Source organism: Nyctereutes procyonoides, unplaced genomic scaffold (genome assembly GCF_905146905.1).
Source record: "Nyctereutes procyonoides isolate TBG_1078 unplaced genomic scaffold, NYPRO_anot_genome, whole genome shotgun sequence".
Taxonomy (NCBI): Eukaryota; Metazoa; Chordata; class Mammalia; order Carnivora; family Canidae; genus Nyctereutes; species Nyctereutes procyonoides.
In genome coordinates this window covers 52,596,024-52,611,134 of record NW_026575146.1, presented here as the reverse complement: position 1 = coordinate 52,611,134, position 15,111 = coordinate 52,596,024, and the positions used below count along the sequence as shown (strand labels likewise).

General features: G+C 40.3%; 1 long non-coding RNA gene across 1 annotated transcript in view; it reads right to left on the bottom strand.

The window, feature by feature from the left end:
* Positions 1 to 753: 753 nt before the first annotated feature.
* LOC129500509 (uncharacterized) overlaps positions 754 to 15,111 on the bottom strand; it is a 67,311-nt gene continuing 52,953 nt past the window's right edge. The window contains exons 3-4 of the long non-coding RNA XR_008662557.1: positions 3,954 to 4,007; positions 754 to 3,854 (exon numbers count right to left, since the gene is read on the bottom strand). This is a non-coding gene — a long non-coding RNA (uncharacterized LOC129500509). The remainder of the gene's footprint in view (positions 3,855 to 3,953; positions 4,008 to 15,111) is intronic.

Below are 15,111 nucleotides of genomic sequence, written 5' to 3'. Positions count from 1 at the left end.
GGTAAATTACAGCTCACAGGCCCAATTTGGTCTGCCACCTGTTTCTGTATGGCCCACAAACCTGGGAACAGTTTTTACATTTTTTTAATGGCTGGGGAAAAAAACATCAAAAGAAGAAAAAGGTTTCATGACACATGATGTTCTGTGAAATTCAAATTACAGTGCCCATAAATAACATTCCTCAGGAACACACTTTCACTTACATATTGCCTATGCATGTATTTGTGCTCTGACCGCAGAGTTGAGTAATTGTGACAAGAGACCATAGTATTCACAAAGCCAAAAATATTCTCTAGCTGGCCCTTCATAGAGAGTTGGCCTACTCTTAATTTAGAGAATTCATTTGGATGGTAAGTTTGCTTGCCTTTAATCTTTAGCATAAGGAGGGTTTAATCCATCCATATTTTTGTTGAATAGGAGTGGAGTGGTTGCAGAGGAGTCTTATTCCACTGAATTGCTCCGTACCATGTGAGGCCACGTTACAGCATGCCTGCTGCTCTATGTGTATTTGCCCCTTGGACACTCAATCCCCCTAAAGCCTAAGGAGATTATTTTATGGTGATCTGTTTTAATCCTACTGAGTATACAAATTACTATTTCATATGTCATCATGTTTCTTCTTTTTTTTTTAATGCCATCAAAGAACACAGTTTACTTCACTACATCTCACATACAACCATGCTGTCAAGCAAGCCTGCTCCACCACTCTGTTTTACGACGTAATTGTGTCATTACTTTGGAAATAAAACTACATCTTTATGGGACGCAACAGACCTTCAAAACAAGAGATTAGACATGGGTGTGGATTGTAAGGTGGATTCATAAAATAAGTTGACGATGCAGTAAATCACTGATATTCTTTTAATATTTGCCTGTGTTTCAATATCCACATTTTCCTTCCAAAGCCCAAATATTTTTACTAAATGTAATATAACAGCCTTATGCTTTTAAAATCTGACTGTATATAATCAAGAAACTCTTTCTACTACTCTTGCCCTTTCAATATGATGGAGTTTTCATGTAATATTCTTTCTCGGTTGTGTTTTGCTTCCTATAGACTCCTTTTATTACTTATCAACTTTGGTATTTTCCATGAGCTTTCTTTTTTTTCCTCTGTAAAGCTCAAATAACAGCAAACATTAATGATAATTGTTTCTCCTGGCACCATTTACCTCGTTCAAAACAAATACCCAGTTGTACTTCGTAAAACTCAGGCCCCCAAACAAAAACTCCAGAGTTTCAGAATTCTTTATTAGATGCAAAAAAAGTTTAAAACTCTCTTGAGGGGGGACTGTAATATTGAGCTAGGTGTCCTGTCTCCCCACACCTGAATCCCAAATATCCAAATTATTAAAATATAGAGATGAAAAGCTATATATGGCTTATACTGTGCAAAGCCATAGATGGCTCTTACTGGTTATTTATTTGGCTACAGTTGAAAGAGATTTCTTTTATTTCAATTTACCATGAGCACTGCTAAGAAAACTAACTTTAATTTTTTTTAATTTGAGTAGACACACCTGGTACATTAGTTTCAGGTGTACAACATAGTGATTCAACTTCTCTATACATTATAATATGCTCACCACAATTATAACTACCATCTGTCACCATGCAATGTTATTAGAATATCTTTCACTATATTCCCTATGTTGTCCCTTTTATTCCCATGGTTTATTCATTTCATAACCAGATGGCTGTATCTCCCACTCCCCTTCACCCATTTCGCTCATCCCCAACTACCTCCCCTCTAGCAACTATCAATTGTTCTCTGTATTTATAGGTTAATAAATTCTGCTTTTGTTTGTTTATTCACTTATTTTTTTAGATTCCATATATAAGTGAAATCATATGGTATTGGTCTTTCTCACTCTGACATATTTCACTTAGCATAATAACCTCTAGGTCCATCCATGTTGTCGCAAACGGCATAATCTCATCCTTTTTAAGGCTGCATAATATTCCTCTGTATCAGTGTCCACATATTCCTTGTCCATTCCTCTATCAATGGACACTGAGTTTGCTTCCATACCTTGAATGTTATAAATAATGCTGCAATAAACATAGGAGTGCATATATCTTTTCAAATATTTCAAGTGTTTTTGTTTTCTCAGTATAAATACGCGGTAGTAGAATTATTGAATCCTATGGTATTTCTATTTTTAACTTTTTTGAGGAACCTCCGTACTGTTTTCCACAGTAGCCATACCAGTTTACATTGCCACCAGCAATGCACAAGGGTTCCTTTTTTGTCCACATCCTCAGCAGCATGTGTTATTTCTTGTCTTTTTTATTTTAGCCATTCTGACAGGTATAAGGTGATATCTCATTGTGCTTTTGATTTGCATTTTCTTGATAATTAGTGACGTTAAGCATCTTTCCATGTGTCTGTTGGTCATCTGTATGTTTTGTTGGAAAAATATCTATAGGGGTCATCTTCCCATTTAAGAAAACTTAACTTTAGTAAAGTTTGACATAGTGCCTAGCATACAAAAGGCACTCAATATGTATTTTTTGAGTGAACAAAAGTAATTGTAAGAAATTATTATTTAGTGCTATTTTATCTTCCCAAAGCATATTTCCATTTTCATACTTAGCCTATCTCTGAAAGATACACAGGTAGGTGTTCTCAAAGATAATACCTGTAAGACCTTCATCAAAGCCCCAAAAAGTTGTTTCATTAGACGCAATCTGATCAATATTAGAAAGCTACAACTCCAAATTTCCAGCCAAGGAGTAGGCTTGAATTTGTTCATTATCTAAGCAGGAAAAGAAATTGGACTTTCTAGAAGAGATCTGGGGTCGACTAGGCCACCAACTGCCCCACAGTAACCATTTCTATTCTAGAGAAGCTAAAAATCATCTGAACATATTAATGCAACTGACAGAAAATTAGCAAGTAACTCAGGATATTAATCATGAACCATCATAAAAAAGAGAGGTAGCCATGACTTCCCAGCCATAATTTCACACACACCCCTGTTTCTTAGAAAAGAATATACCCAACCAGTTTTGGAAAGTGTAGCCTTCTGTATAAAGGCATCTTGCTTCACCAGTCATAGACTATTGGTCTAGGCATGGATATCTGACCCAAAATAGAATGTTCATATTCATTCAGATGTAAAGAATAGGGACTCTGAGTACAGTGGCCATTTGGCTTTGGTTTTGGGGGGCTGCCCAGAATCTAAATTCCCTTCTTAGGTTAGAGAAGTTTCCCACCTATGAGACATGGTAGGAGGAACAGCCTTCTTTCTACTACAGAGCCTAGAAGCACCTGACAGTTGCTTTCCCAGCCTCCTTTGCAGACAAGGAACTGGCACATGACCTAAGCTTGACCAATCAGAAATACCTGCCCTGGACTTTGAATTTAAACTAGTGATGCTCAGATGCAGGGACACTAGTGAATCTTATTCCAGAAAGAACAAGATGAGCAGCCATGAAGACAACACTAGCAAAATCCAAGACCATCCAGCATCAGTGAGTCAAGGATTAGTAAGGTCAGTGTTCAGCAGCTGTGAAGACCCACAGGACCAGTTCTGGGGCACATTCAGCAGCCGTGGAGTCTTCTGGGGGTTTTGCCCATTTTCCAGCCCTTTCAAACAATTCTGGGTACTACATAATATCCTCCAGTAAGTTCCTTTTCTGTTTAAATTAGCCACGATGGTTTCTGTTGCTTACAATAAAGAGGCACTGATAACACAGAGTCCAGACCAGTCTGCTGCCAGCTTGAGACCATAAGATAGGGCAAATGTGAGATGTGATGCTGCTGTTGGAGACAGCCACGATAAGCCGTGTGAGAGCAGAAGACAGTCTATAGATCACCAGGAAAAGCAGCCACCAAATACAAGGAGGCTCTGGAAAAATAAAAAGAAGAGAAAAAGAGACACAGTTTGCACCCTATTTCCAAGTCCCAGTCACATAAAAAAAAAAATGGGCCAGACTTCATTTCCTACCTGTGGATTAGCTTGAAATTCCTCGTTGTATCCTTGAAATGAATCCCTCATTTTCTTTAAAAAAAAAAAAAAGAGTTTTGTTACTTGCAACCAAATATGTCCTGATTAAGTCAGCCAGTGAAATAACAAATCATAATAATCTGGGGATATGCAACACATGACACCTGGGACCCACAGGGATTTAGGGGACAAACCGTGAGAGAACTTTCACTCCCTTTCTTCTCACAACAGAGAGTGATGACTCTACCTTTAGTTCAACGGTGCTACAAGCATAATGTGCATGTGTTGTTGTATTAAAACTTATGAATTAGCAAGTTATTTATACTACCCAGTGCAGATGAAAATCACTAGGTCATGTCTATATACTGCCCAGAGATAACAAAGAAAGATTTACCCAAATTGTTAACTGTAAGTTCGAGGGCTGAGAAATCTTCACACACAACCCACCCACCGCCCCCCCCGCCCCAAAATGAAAACAGCTCTAATATCACATAAGAACCATCTGTCAAGATAGGCCCTGGATTACAGAGAAGATGGTGGTGAGACCTGCTGACAGATGGAGAATTGGATCCACCCTGGGAGGAATGTAGACAGCTGGCTCCAATAGCCCAGGCTTCTGACCATCCCTTCACACTTCACAACTACATCATGACTGCTCCCAAATGTAGACAAAACAATCAGAACAAGCCACCCCGAGATGGCTGGTTGCAGCTTGGAATCCTGTGGGGGGTGGTACCACAGTCCACTCATTGTCTGAGAAACCAGGAAGTGCTCAGTTGCCTCCTGTGGCACGGAGGGGGTCAGAAACCAGACAGGTAATCTGCTCTCCCCCTCTGTCTTCTGATACTTTAAGGTCATTTTTCTTTTTTCTATTTTTCTTTTTTTCTTTTTCACTTTTCACGGTAACCAAGTTGGGAAAAAAAATGAGAACCCTTTATAGGAACTACTTTGCCTCTGTTCTTATTATTGGGGTGCTCCTGAATGATTTATACAAAACTGTTTCTTATCAAGGAAAGCTAAGGGATGATCATTCCAATTCTGATAATAAGAGCAAAAACACTGATGTCATGGGAAATTCATAAGAATGACAAGGACAAGACCTAAAGCTTGAGCAGACCACAAGTCTCTATAAGACAGTTTTCTCACCGATAAAAATTTATAGAATACCTCCAGTTTGAAACTTCTGGGAATCCCAGATTAACTGTTAAATTTTTTGTAAAATCTCATAATTTCTCTGTACAATTAACATAAAAGTAGCTCTATTTACCTCAATGGCTTGTTGCAAGAATCACACAAAAAATATAAGAGTGGTTTGAAAGCTGTGTGGTACTAGTCACAAAGCCTTAGCATCATAAGGGAAGTGCTAATGTTTGTAGACCTGTTTATCACCATTGGTATCTCAAGCAAGTTATCAGAATCTAGGACCTAATCTTTGTAGATGATAGTTAAATGAGTCTGTTTTGGCAATGCACTCAGATTAAAGTTCCATGATCAACATCCTAGAAGCATGAGTTTTTTATTAGGATGATTTTTTTAAGATTTTTTATTTATTTATTATTTTTTATTTATTTTTTATTTATTTATTTATCTATTTTTTGAGAAAGAGCATAAGTGGGCAGGAAGAGAGGGGTGAGGGGAGAAGCATACTCCCTACTGAGCAGGGAGCTCAACATGGGGCTCCATTCTAGGACCCTGAGATCATGACCTGAGCTGAAAGCAGCATTGAGCCACCCAGGCACCCACTAGGATGATGATTAGTAGTAGTAGTGGTTACCATGATTCTCATCACTATTTTCAGTAATGGGATGGGGTTTGGGGCTTTAGTATACTATATAACTTTCTTATAATAGGAACTCAAGTATTTGGGAACTATCACTCTCCTAATATTAGCAGCTGGGGTTACATTGACCAGCATTTTACACCCAAGAAGGCATCGTCTGTCTCACTACAGCCCAGAGAGCCAGATTCAACATAGCTGCCGCCAACGGACCGAGGATCTCCATTACGTTTAATTATGACTCCTCAAAGTTTGCTTTTACATCAGCCTCTCCTAAAAGCCCCAAGGCCATATATTTCTCTTTAATTAAAATGAAAGAAAATTTTGTTCGCAGAATTTCATGGCAGCCCCAAGGCATCACAAAACCCAATTCGGGAAAATCACTGTGTAATAGTTAAGTAGTATAAAGGCAGTCAAAAAGCCTCCTCAAATCATCCTAGAATGTCTCAAAGCATAGTCTAAATACATAATAACAGAAAAATTTTACGCTCCATTATAGCCACAAAAACAAAACATATCACAGCCTGCTACAGCAAAAGGTCACTTCATGGGTGTCCCAGGGCCCAGTCATTGAAATGAGCCCCAAGTTAGTTTCACCCGATGGCAACACTAACATTCAACTATCACCCTCTCCTTACATTAGCATGCTGTGATTATTCCCAGCAGTGGAGCTGGGCCTCCATGGTAACGCTCTTCAGGGAGCTGGGGAAGCTCTTTAATTATTAAAATGAATAATTCTTACCAACACATTTAATTGGAAAATATTACATGTAAAAGGGGCACTAATGGAACAGCTCTGAGAACTGAGCAGTATGGTAGAGGATGCTTTTTGATGTGAATTTTAGCAATACTCTCCTCATCCCATCACACCATGCATTATTTACTTGCTTTTTTTTTAAAAAAAAGTATCATTTCATTTCTAAGTGGAGATGGAATTATTGAACCCGCAAAAGCAAAGTTTTTGAATTACTCCCTTGTGTTTGAACCTTTACCCACAAAAATCAAATACTGCGAATCGTCATGTTATCTCTGACTGCTAGGAAATCAACCAAAAAATACCCTGAACATTATATCAGCCAGTTAATACAAGCAGTCAGCATAGCTTTACAGAGAGGTGGCTGCAGTATTTCCTTTCTCGAGAAACAAAAATTTATATACTGAAAGTATTTGTCTAATTTCACCAGTGGATATTCTTAAGTGTATTTGGCCATATTTGCACACTGTCTTACAAATGTGTATTTCTCTGTGTGTGTTACGTATTCCCAGAGAAATGAGACTTATTCCAGAGGCAGGCAGAAGAACTCAATCTTATTATTAACTTGTCACACTCAAATATAGATAATTTAAGCCCTCTGACATGTTTCTCTTAATGTTCTTAATAAAGAAAGTTTTAATCTTTGAAGAAGAAAGGAAAAAAATCAGGACCAGTGCTCTCATTCACTTTCCTCATTTTGAGATAACAAGGCTATTTCTATGAGGGAGGAAATGATAGAAACATATAGGATAATAATACAGAAAACCAAAGAATGGAAGGCACACATATTTATCCATTGGCAAGATGCTGTGTAATCATCAGAAATTTCACCCTTCAACTTAGAAGCATTTTCTTTGACAGTAGAATGCTACTGGTACTTGGCTTAAGGATTCCAAGAATTAATTCTTTTGAAAAAAAGCTACTTTGGTTTGGGGACTCTAGTTAGAGCTTTTCTCACATTCAGTTTAATTAATGTAAGATTTCATAAGATTTGAGTAAATGATAAACACCTCACATGCTGACTGAAAGAACAATGATGCTAGACATCATCCTAAAACTCCTCCCAGGGTCATTGGCACACTACCGTTGGGCCCTCTGAGAGCAAGACACCCCTCATGGGGGTTACCTGGGTGGCTCAGTGGTTGAGCATCTTGCCTTCGGCTCAGGTCGTGACCCTGGGGTCCTGGGATTGAGTCCCGCATTAGGCCTGCTTCTCCATCTGCCTATGTCTCTGCCTCTCTCTGCTTGTCTCTCATGAATAAATAAATAAAAAGTAAATTAAATTTAAAAAGATACCCCTCATGGGAGAAGTGCAAGAATGGCCACCTCCAGGTGTTCCCCTCACCTTGGCTGGTTCTCCTGCCCTCCCCCACCCACCACCACTGCCCATCAGCATGAACATTCGGGTCCTGAAATTCTTACTTTTCCACCCCACTTCTCAGTATCCCACACCAGTGGCCCCCATTGAGTTTCTGTCTAGTGATAAAAAAGCGTGACCCAACATACTTCTCAGATGGTGCAAATAGCAAACCACACCACTGTCTCCAAATTCTCTAGCCAGCTTTCCAGATTCTCTAGCTTTCTAAAATCACCCTTCTTGTTCCACTGTATCTGTCAGACCGCCCAGTCCCCTAATGCTGAAGGAAAATCAAAGAACTGCTTGACTGGAAAGGGGTAATTACTATCAGTGACATTTCCATTAGGAAGTTTCCTACAGAGCTGCTCTCATCTTAATACCAAATACTCATATTAATGCTCCCCACAACTCAGCTCCTTACACTAATTTTTTAAATTAAAATTCTAATGATTTATAATGAAAGACTGCTCACTGCCAGGCTGTAAAACAATAACTCAAGAGCACATAAGTGACATGTATGTCTATCCACCTAGACTTGCATGTGCCTGATATTAACTGCTCGGTTAACATCATATGATAGGCTCCAGCAATTTTTAGTAGTTTAATAGCACATGCAGCATAGAAGACATATAGACAAATAGAACAATGGTTTTCAAACTTGCTTTAGAGGCAACCCTACCTTCAAATGAAATCTTACACGAAATAAGTATAAAGACATTATTTATTAACAACAATTCATTAGCATAAATGTAATTTATAAGCTCTATGCAACAATTTTAAGTCAGTAAATTTATTTTGAAAAAGCAGAGATTGTGTTTTTTTAAGATTTTATTTATTTATTTGAGAGAGAGAGAGAGCGCAAGCAAGGGGGAACGGCAGAAGGAGAGGGATAAGCAGGCTCCCCGCTGAGTAGGGAGCCTGACATGGGGCTCGATCCCAGGACCCCGAAATCATGACCAGAGCTGAAGGCAGACACTTAACCAACTGAGCCACCAGGTGCCCAGAAACCATGGTTTAAATGAAAACTGTATATTAACCTCAACATTAAATTTATTTGCATAATTTGTTTTGTTTCTTCTCCCATTTAAGCCATTTCTTACAGCTCATCCTATTGTCTCAAGATATTCTTCAATTAGCATGCAACAACAGCAGAGATTTTATTCCAAAGTCTACAGGAACTCCCAAGTCGTTGTGTGAGTGATCCATAATGTGTGAAAATTTGGTATATAACACACATGAATTATTTCATAAGCTTGTGTGCCTGTTATTTTATTATAGTTTTAATAGTTGAAATATATTTTTTAACGAAATCTGAATCACACATTCAAGGAATCATTAAAACAGCCGTGGACCACCAGGGCTCTGCAGAGCACAGTCTGAGAATGCCGTGGAAGCAGATGTGATTGAAGTTAGGGAGAAACAAGTAGCTAAAGAGATAAGGAAACTTGCAGAAGGCTGTGGTCGTTGCTAATAGCAACCTCTCTCTCTTAAGTCCCTCCTCACTTCTTGTATCCTTATCCCAGGTGTTCAGTCCGACCTCCCTGCCTTACAGCAAGGTGAGCATGCCCAGCCTTCCAGGAGATTGTGTGCAGCCCAAGGCACAAGATTTTTGATAGGGGCTGAACTGAGTTCCTCCAAAATTCGTATGTTGAAGCCTTAACATGCAATGCAACTGTATTTAAGATAGAGCCTGTAAGAAGGTAATTAAACTTAATGAGATCAAATGGGTGGGGCCCTAATTGAATAAAACTGGTGTCCTTGCAAGAGGATGAGACACCAGAGGGGTGGTGTGTGTGTGTGTGTGTGTGTGTGTGTGTGTGTACAGCTGGGAGGGTCATCGACAGCCCTTAGGGAGAGGCTCCCCTGAAAACCAACCTTGCTAACACCTTCTTCTCGGACATCTAACCTCCAGAACTTTGAGGGAAATAAATTTCTGTTGTGTAAGCCATCCACCTTGTGGTATTTTGACATGGAAGCCCAAGGAAACTAATAACACCATGGAACAGATAGGCCTGAAAAACATTTTTAAAATGAACACAACGAAGGATATTTCCTCTTTATCGTTGTGAAGTCACCTAAATATGATACATTACAAAAGACTCAGTAAGATCACTTTGTAAGGGCTGTCAATATTCTTCTGCCTACATAAAAGTAAAAGCTTTTGGCATTCAGGCTTGAAGGATGGATGCCTGTGAATCTGAAGGGATCTCAGCTTCATCCAACAGCTCTCTCTCCCCAGAGCTCACAGCACAGAACTTGGTACACACATGTTAAATTAGGGAAAGACATCCTTGGACTTTCTGAAACTAATCCATGCAGTCTTACATATTGCTCATCCTGGTTTCTTTTTTCTTTACTCGTGTTTTTCTCTCACACCAAGGATAGCAAAAGCTTGACACAGGTTTTGATTGCCACTTCACTGTCAGTGCCTGTGACAACCATGAGTGATTGATCCTGATCCCATTTCCCTCTGGGTTTAGATGTGGCTTCAGAATGCTTCTTAACAGAGTTCTTCAGGCAGCCACTGTCCATCTTCAGTTATGTAAAAGGAAAATTATTTGCCACCTCTTTCATGTCTTTTTTTCATCAGATACAGTTTTAGATCTCAGTATGTGACAGGAATTTCCAGTTCTAAATTTTAAAAAAAATTTATTTATTTATTTGACAGAGAGAGAGCACAAGCAGAGGGAGCAGCAGAGGGAGAGGGAGAAGCAGGCTCCCCTCTGAGCAAGGAGCCCAATGGGGCTCCATCCCAGGAGATCATGACCTGAGCCGAAAGCAGATGCTCAACTAACTGAGCCACCCAGGCACCCCAAGTTTTAAATATTTTTATGGCATTTACTAAAGGGTAGATTTAGTGATTGATTTTACTCTGAGATGTTGAATTCATCAACTTCAAGGGCATCATCCATCCCCTGAGTTGTACAATGCAAAGCCTATACAGACTCACAGTATTCATTATTAAAGGCATTATTACTCATTTTTTAAATCACTTTTAACTGTTTTCAGAAAAGTTACTTTTGTTAGGATATCTTTGATTCCAATAATGTTAATAACTTACATATAAAAAGAACTAATTGGTTTTTCACTATTTTCAATGCCTTTAATAATTACCAAATGAAAACATTTATTTGCACTGTTATTAAATGTTATTAAAAATAACTTACAATGGGACATCCAGTTAGGATGGTGGCCCCAATGTAACCTCTCCAATTTTTTCAACAAAATATCATCAGAAATAGAAAAAGATGAAAACATAATTCATTTTCAAAATCTAAGGCTGATATACCACCAAGTCTAGGAGGTATTTGCATTCTCCACATAGGTAATAAAAGAGATTTAAAAATCAGATGAGGGGAGCACCTGGGTGGCTGAGCCAGTTAAGTGTCTGACTCTTGATCTCAGCTCAGGTCTTTTTTTTTTTTAAGATTTTATTTATTTATTCATGAGAGACAGAAGCAGGCTCCATGCAGGGAGCCCGACATGGGACTGGAGCCCGACATGGGACTCGATCCCGGGTCTCCAGGATCAGGCCCCTGGGCTGAAGGCGGCGCTAAACCGCTGAGCCACCAGGGCTGCCCCATCAGCTCAGGTCTTGATCTCAGGGTTGTGAGATCGAGCTTCGTGTTGGGTTCCATACTGGGTGTAGAGCCTACTTAAAAAACAATCATATCAATATCTAGAAGCAGAGGAAATCTTGGGGATTGGGGAGGTAGAACTAAACACGTTAGTTCATCTGAGATTCAACTGTGGCACCAAAAGAGATGAAAATGATACCTAAGTGAACAGAATCAAGCCAAGGTCATCTGCATTTTCTCCTCCTTCAAGTATAATTAAGTAGGGAACACATATTATGGGGTCTTCTTTTTAAATTTATTCACAATGCACTCTTTTGAGGACAATGACATTTTTTTTCTCTGGATGCTATCGTATTGATTTTTTAAATACTTATTTTTACAGTAATTTCTATGCCCAACATGGAGCTTGAACTCACAGCCTTGAGATCAAGAGTCACATGCTGCACGGACTGAGCCCACCAGGTGCCCCCAAAGATAGGTGATTTTTCAAAGCTCCATATTTCTTCTGGGTCTGCCAGCTGCAATCACCTCTGTCTTATTCTGCAAGGCTTCTATCTAGACCTTTTGCAGGTTGATTATCTCTACTCATCCTCAATCCAGGGATGATCTACCTGGGCTTGGTGTTGTCAGTGAGCAAGCTGTGAATATGACCTGTGTCCTGCTCCCTATCTCCACCAGCCCAGCCTCAGTCAAGATCCCGCATTTCATGCTAACAAGCATAAGGGAGGAATCTTTTCCTATTAACTGCTCTGGGCTTCCTACTCCCTCTTTTCAAATGCATGGAGGCCCTCCAGGCTTATGACTTGGGGGATGGAAGGCCTTAGGAGAACAGCAGAGAAAAGTTATGTCTCAGCTCTCTCCATGGAGAGTTCTGAAATTCTCAGCGCAGGCAATAAGTTGAGAAAGATGTTTCTGAGTCTCAAAAACTCAGTTTTAAGTACCAAGAGGAAAATTTTATCTTATTCATAACAGAGGACTTAAAAAGTCAGTTCTCTGGCCCAAATTTAATTACAAGAGCAAAGGAAAAGGAACAAAGTCAGACCCTGCAAAGTGTCTCCAACAAGTACCCACCCTCTTGGGACAGATCTCAAGGGAGAGACAATAAACTCCACACTGCAGTAGGGCCTGGGAAGCACAAAGGACCTGAACTTACCTTCCAGGAGGGGCTAAGGCTCCTGCACATGTCTGTGGAGGTATGAGAGAACAGCTAAAACTTTCCTGTGTTCCCAAGAGGCTGCAGAAAGCCAAGGGGCTGAGAAAGGCTTGCGCACTGAGAGCTCTTTGCAGATGGGAACAAGTGCACACAGAGGACCTTGCCACTAATGCAGGACTCAAGGTCGAGGGCACAGATGTGAAATACCAAAGTCCACGTGGGATGACGTCAACACCTTCTACCTGGCACAGGGACAGCTGCCAGTCACAGGGACAGTCCCCCTCCCTACAGTCCTATCGTGAGATTTAAGCCTGCAGAACTGAGAAAAGAAGAGAGAAAAGGGGGGGGGGGGACCTAGGAAGATCCAAATGGTCTAAATTGAAACCTGAAATAATGGAAATGAGCAAAAATGGACTGACATGAAGAGTTCTGTCATTAGGCACTTATAATAAAGACAAGCTGCATCATAAGGAACTGAGGAGAGTTATCATTTGCACATCTAGGTAAAAAACTCAGATCCCTGCATTAATTGGGGGGCAGGTCCAGCCCTCTGTGGTGCAGGGAGATCTTCCTGTTACCCCCATATTATGTTCTCTATCTACTAACCAGAAATAGGACATGAAAACTGTAACTCCATCACCCGGGGCTAACTGGGTTCTTTCCATCTGTCCCACATCCATCCCAGCAAACAGACAGACAGACATACTGTCCTTGCCAGCATGCACTGGACCTCTCCAGAGCCTAGTTAGACTCTGCCTAAAGACAGGGAGAGAGGCCTGGCACCACGTGGGGGGAGAAGGGCTGCTTCTAGCTCACCCAGACCTTATTCTTTGCAAATCAGAAAAAGATGCCTGTTAGGCCAGGCACTCTTGTGCAGTAAACAGCCTGCCCAAATGTACGCAGTGGCCCTTGGCTGGAAAATGAGAAACTTAATCTATTCTCTTCACAAAAAGAGCTAGAATGAGGGATGCTCAGTTTCTGGTTCTATTAGCCCTGCCCTTAAGTAAGGAAGCAAATGCAGAGGAAACATGATGTTTCTCTGCCTTTTGGTCAAATATTCTATATTTTATGAAGTAACCTGTTAGTAGAATATGCACTAATGCTTATTTCTTTATTTAATTTAATTAATCCATCTCCAGGGATCCCTGGGTGGCGCAGCGGTTTGGCACCTGCCTTTGGCCCAGGGCGCGATCCTGGAGACCCGGGATCGAGTCCCACGTCGGGCTCCCGGTGCATGGAGCCTGCTTCTCCCTCTGCCCGTGTCTCTGCCTCTCTCTCTCTCTCTCTCTCTCTCTCTCTCTGGGACTATCATAAATAAATAAAAATTTAAAAAAAAATTAATCCATCTCCAAATGCCTTTAAAATAATGGCATGGCTCAGTGGCTCACTGGGTGGCTCAGTCAGGTGAGAGTCCGACTTTTGATTTGGGCTCAGGTCATGATCTCAGGGTTGTGAGCAGGGAACCTGCTTAAAATGACCTCTCTCCCTCTGCCCTCCCTGCCCGCTCTAAAATAAATAAATAAATAAATAAATAAATAAATAAATAAATAAATAAATAAATTTTTAGTTATATTATATAAATATATATAAAATATTTTATATATGTGTGTGTGTATATATATAATAATGGCATTCCTGGTCAAGTACTGGAGTTAAGTCATCCTTGATAAATGCATCTGCTTTGGCCACCAAAACCTATAATGCCATTCAGACTCGATGTATCCCTTACCTCTCCCCACAGAGCTCCTAGCTCCTAAGCTAAGCAAAAGCAAATAAAGAAGATAAAGTACCACTGTGCTCACCCAAGTAGTCCTTCCAGAGTTTTGAAGATGCTATATGTACCGATTCTTAAAGCTGTTTTTAATACCTCCTGGAGATTTAGCACGCATGTAAAATAGCCCCACGTGGCATTCCTAAGCAAATTATGTAAATTCACAAACCCTCGGATTGCTCATAATCAAAATGGAGCTTATAATATCCACCACATAAGATGTTGTGACCTAGCACATATGAGAACAGCTAGCCCAGCACCTGGCACAGTGAATGTGTGTACACCTTAGCTTCATGAGCCTGTGGTTATCATGAGGTCACACTGACAATAAGAACGCAGTCTTCCTAGTACATGCCAAATCTGCGTTGTGCAAGAGCTGCAGATCCATTTCAGAGATATATATGGTTAATTCTAGAAGGTCCAGGAGATGCCCCTGTGATTGCATTTGACATTCATATAATTTCCCTCAGGGATTCCTCCATTAAATCTGCTACTTAGAGTCTCTCAAGGGCCAGACCTCACCATAGCCTCTACTGCAGATTCCACCATGATCATACTGGTATCAGTGTTTCTAAAATAACATGCTGTTGTGGGCTAAAGTCCGCATCGCATTCCTGGTGTCTGCTCAACAGAAGAAAGCTAATCACCATGTTTCACTGGACCTCATCTTCACAAAGCAACTCCTACAGTGTGTAGGGGGATCAACTACACTCGTTTCTCAGGACTGTCCTGGTGTTAGTTTTGAAAATCCCACACACTTGAGAACGC